The sequence below is a fragment of the Echinops telfairi genome, unplaced genomic scaffold (assembly GCF_000313985.2).
Source record: "Echinops telfairi isolate 266 unplaced genomic scaffold, ASM31398v2 ScPeMD7_5;HRSCAF=22, whole genome shotgun sequence".
In the NCBI taxonomy this organism is placed as follows: Eukaryota; Metazoa; Chordata; class Mammalia; order Afrosoricida; family Tenrecidae; genus Echinops; species Echinops telfairi.
This window is the reverse complement of record NW_022103901.1, coordinates 40,394,515-40,399,240: the sequence shown is the minus strand read 5'-3', so window position 1 is coordinate 40,399,240 and position 4,726 is coordinate 40,394,515. Positions and strand designations below refer to the sequence as shown.

The following is a 4,726-nucleotide window of genomic DNA, read 5'->3' as shown; positions in this document are numbered from 1 at the left end:
TGGAACGGATGATGAATCCAGGGTGCGGTATGGCACTGATGAACCACATAACTATTTAGTCACTCAATATTTCCTCCCCTTACTGTTAAGGTATTTATTTGTTTTCCCTCATTAATCATGTTAGATTCGTGTATGCTCATTTGTATATGTAAGATTGTTCAGTGCATGAAAGATAGATAGATAACCCTTCTGAAACAGTAAGAGGATTAACGGTTCCCTGAGGGTAGGGGAAGAGGTGGGAAGAAGGGGGTCGGGGGTGGGGAGCTGATAGCATCTGTAACTGCATAACTTCTCTCTAGGGGACTGAACAACAGAATTGAGAATTGTATGTGAATGGAAATATTGGATTGTGTAGGATATGTCAATAAAACTATTATGAAAAAATAAAAAGGGTTGTGTAATCATCACCCAAAATCATTAGAAGATTTTCTTCTTTCTTGTCAACCTCCCCTTGCCATAACCCTTAGAAACCACTTATTGTCTATAGATTTACCCTTCCTGAAAACATAGAATAACCTCAGTTGGAAAGAAAAGAAAACAATGAAAATGAGAACAAATTTAAAATGGGTCAAAAGGGAGAACAAATGATAAGGTGTTAAATTTTAACCCCACTCTGTCTGCATTAATCCACTTTCCCATGTGCTCTGATAGCAAGGCTGTTCCCATCCCTGGTCATTGGTCTGAGGGGATTCACAGAGGCTTAGTTCATGCGGGGACCCTGAAATCGGGTTTGGGGCTGTCACTGTCACCCGCAGACTTCTGCACACGGAGGGGAGTCAGCAATCTTTATGAAAACAGACTGCCTCGGAGGGAGGGGAAAAATGAGGACCTAATGTCGGGGGTTTAAATGGAGAGAAAATGTTTTGAGAAACGATGTACAAATACGCTTTACACAATTGATGTGTGTATGGATTGGGATAACAGTTGTGTGAGCCCCTAATAAAATGTTAAAAAAAAAAAAGAAAAAAGAAAACAGACTGCCTCATGCTTCTCCAGCAGACCGACTGGTGGATTTGAACTGCCAACCTTTTGGTTCACAGCCAAGCACTTAACTACTATGTCTCCAGGGACTATCCCTAAAACTTAGGTTAAAACAAACAAGCCAAACCAAACCTAAACATCTTTGTAATTATTGGCTGGTTGTGGGCCTGAGAAACCAAAGAAGCAAACCACGCTCACGATCGTTGTGTTGATTCGAAGTCCTCTCTCGAGCTTCGTGGGGTGTAAGTCTTTAAGGAGCAGGCAGCCTCTCTCTCCCTACATCAGCTGGTGAGTGTGAAGCACCGGTCTTGCAGGCAGTTGTCTTTCATTTACCGATGGAGCCACGAGGGCTCCTCATGGAGCTCAGAGTTGGACAGAAATAAATGCACGGTATAGAAGTGAATTGGTTAAATGGAATTTACAATAATGACGATCAGACACCTAAAAAATGTAAACACCAGAGCCACCGCTGATGGGATTATTTGGGGGTGGGGGTGGGATGACCTTTACTTCTACACGAATCTCTCTGGTATTTTTCAAGATTTCCCAAGGTCCATGGAGAAGAGCCTCCACAAGATGGAGTGGCATGCGGCCACACCAGTGCCTTTGTTTAAACATAGCAATAACTGTGAGCCTGGTGCCAGGTCAGGCCACCCTTTGTCCTCTTGTACGGGAGGTTGCTGTGGGTCAGCACCTATCCCAAACTCAAAAGGATTAAAAAATAAAATTCCCTTTATGTGTCTAGTTAGCTCTTGCTGTCCTAAGTTCATGCTGACTTCGTATAATGTTACCGGAAAAGATATTTATTCCACCAAGGACACTTCCAGCGCCCTCCAGTGACAGAAACTGGAAATTGGTTCTGTGGTGCCCAGCTCTCTGCCTCTCTCATAAAGGCAATTTATCACCACCTTTCTAGGAACCCTGGTGGTATCATGATTCTGTGTTGGGCTGCTAACCGCAAGGTTAGCAGTTCAAAACCACTAGCCATTCTATCGGAGAAAGGTGAGGCTTTCTACTCCCGTGAAGACTTAGAGTCTCAGAAACATACAGGGGCGGTTCTACCCTGCCCTACAGGGTCACGTGAGTCAGAATCAACCTGAAGGCAGTGAGTGTAGATATGTGTGTGTAGATATATGTTTGCACACATATTTGCAAGTATAAACGTTCTGCCTTGGCTTTCCATCATGGAAATGGGATTCCATACTCCAGATACTTTTGAGGTGTCTTGCACTGCCGAGGCTACACATCTGTAAGAAAAGAATATCAAAGTGCCATCCTCCAAATAGAAAGATATGCATTTTAACAGCCCTTTCCCCCAAAATGTATGCGATTGTCCTTTTTTTTTTTTTAACCAGTATCCTCTATTTTTCAATAGAAGTGAACAGTCACTGATTGCACCTCTTCAATCGCCCGTGGTCGTCCCACAGCCCCTGGTCTTCCCATCGGGCTTGCAGATGGGAGCCTACAGAGAGAGGCTTAGGAAAGACTACACACCCACCACAGGAGGCTAGACTGCAATATGCCCACAGGGCGGCTTATGACTCCAAGTAACAGTGAGCAAAGCTACTGCTGACTCTCACCCTACTCATGCTGGACCATGCCAGGGGCATCGGATGCAGCCTGACCCGCCACGACACCCCACATCGGCGGTGGCCTGGGGAAGGAAGAGTGGAGAGCAACGAGGCACTTGGAAACGTTCAGGGTGACGGACATGCCCCTGGAGTTGAATTGTGCACTCTGAATCTCTGCAAGCATGCCTCTGGGAAGCTGTGACTCGAGGGGGTGCAGTCGAGGGGCTGAAGCAGGGTTTCCTCATCCATCACTGATACGAAGCACCCCCGGAAGTGTGTAGGAACCCCACTGCCAGCTCACACATCAGTCTGGTGGGTGGGGCTTTCAACCAGGGCCTCCAGGCTTCTGCTCAGGGGGCGTGGGGAGCGCAGGTGTCGTGTGTGCGCCAGCTGAGAAGGAGCCGCCCCTGGTGTTGACCCCCACCAGGTGGAACGAATGAAGAGGTCACTCACTGACACGCCAGAAGAAGACAAAGCCATGACCCCCTTTTTTGACACGGGTCCATGAAAGGTAGGTAGCACGTAGCAAGTCTTTGCCACCAGCGTGTGTTTCCATTTTCTCAACTCCTCAGCCCCTGGGCCCTTCAGTCGCTGGGTTAACTGCGAGTCCTGTTAGCTGTCGGGTGAAAATGGCTCTTCATGTTATTGCAATTATCCACTCAAGAGCCCGTCTCCTATAAGAGAAGCAGGGCACGTGGGTTTGGCATTTCACCTCGAAGGGCGCTTGGCTGTTTCTGTTGTGAACAAAAGAGCTGTGTTTACGACCAGGTAAGAGAAGCTGCTGTTTTTATACCCATATTAAAGTAATGATGTGTCTGGAGGCTATTCAAGATGCTCTCTCTCTTCCTGTTACCAGGTGAGGCCAGATTTGTCTTTTCAGATTCACTGACCTCATATGTAGGCTCCCCTATACCTCTTGTCTGCTTTTCTATGGCTTTCCTGTTGATGGATGCTCTTTGTATATAAGGGACCATGACCCTGGTCTTTTCTGTGTATAAGATTTATTCTCCCTGACTGCCTTCTGCCATAATTTTTGTGTAAGTGGCTTTGTGCCATGCAGTGATATTTTCCTGAAAGCCATTCTATTTCTTTTTGTTTTCCTCCTAGTAAAATGTAAAGTTCTTTCTTAGAAAGACTGAAGATATACAAAACATGCGTTCAATATTACAAAACCTTAAAGAAACCCAAACAGTAGAAATTGAGGAGTAACTTAGTAAGGACAACCTAAAACAAGAAAAGAGACACCAAGCTGCATAGATAAAATGGAAGAGCTGGCTCTTGAAAGAAGGACAAGAAGGAAATCTCAGACAAACGAATACAAAGTTAGTGTTTTGCGAATGAGGCCAGAAACCTAACCACGTAAAAAACAATTATTAGAAAGGTAATGCACAATTTAATTTTTTCAAAGATGGAATTTTCATTTGCAGGACACGACGAGATCAGAAATTCCACAGAGAAACAGGACACCCGGGGACAGGAGACAGGCTTCATACAGGACGTCCAGTTTGGAACTGTTCGAGTACAGTCTGGTTGTAAAAAGTACTCCATTAACACATCACTTTTATAAAAAGTTAAGGCACATTTATACCAAACCAAGGACACAACAAACAGCCTTAGGACTCAGCTGCCCAGGCTTGAAGGTCCCTGGGGTGCCATCCGGAGCTTGGAAGGCATGTCCTTCAGAGGTCATTTCTGGATCATGATTCTGACCTTTTGATCTTCCTCCTCCTCTATGGAGAATACTTCTCAGTCAAGCTCAAGGGAAGCCTTGTATACAGACAGACTCGTTGTCATGGTTTTGTAGAGCTTCATCTTGTCCAAGCCTACACATTCTCCAATCACTACACTAAGTGCCTCATTTCACTGATATTCTCAACAGCTTGAAGGGATTTTAAATGGCATCCAGAATTACCTCCACAGTTAAAAGGCTCATCAGTGGTTCTATTATGCCACAGTGGACGAGGTTGACCAATCTGTTCGACTTCCGCCGCTTGTATAGTTGGTCAGAGCCCAGAGGAGTTCATTCTCTCTTTTTAAAAATTTTAATCGTTTTATTAGGGGCTCATACAACTCTTATCACAATCCATACATACATCGATTGTGTAAAGCACATTTGTACATTCATTGCCCTCATCATTCTCAAAACATTTGCCCTCCACCCAAGCCCCTGTCAT

General features: G+C 45.0%; 1 long non-coding RNA gene across 1 annotated transcript in view; it reads left to right on the top strand.

Annotated features, from left to right (window-relative positions):
• Positions 1-3,235: 3,235 nt before the first annotated feature.
• The window catches only part of LOC123520901, a 6,746-nt gene continuing 5,255 nt past the window's right edge, over positions 3,236-4,726 (top strand). Inside the window, exon 1 of the long non-coding RNA XR_006679414.1 lies at positions 3,236-3,320. This is a non-coding gene — a long non-coding RNA (uncharacterized LOC123520901). The remainder of the gene's footprint in view (positions 3,321-4,726) is intronic.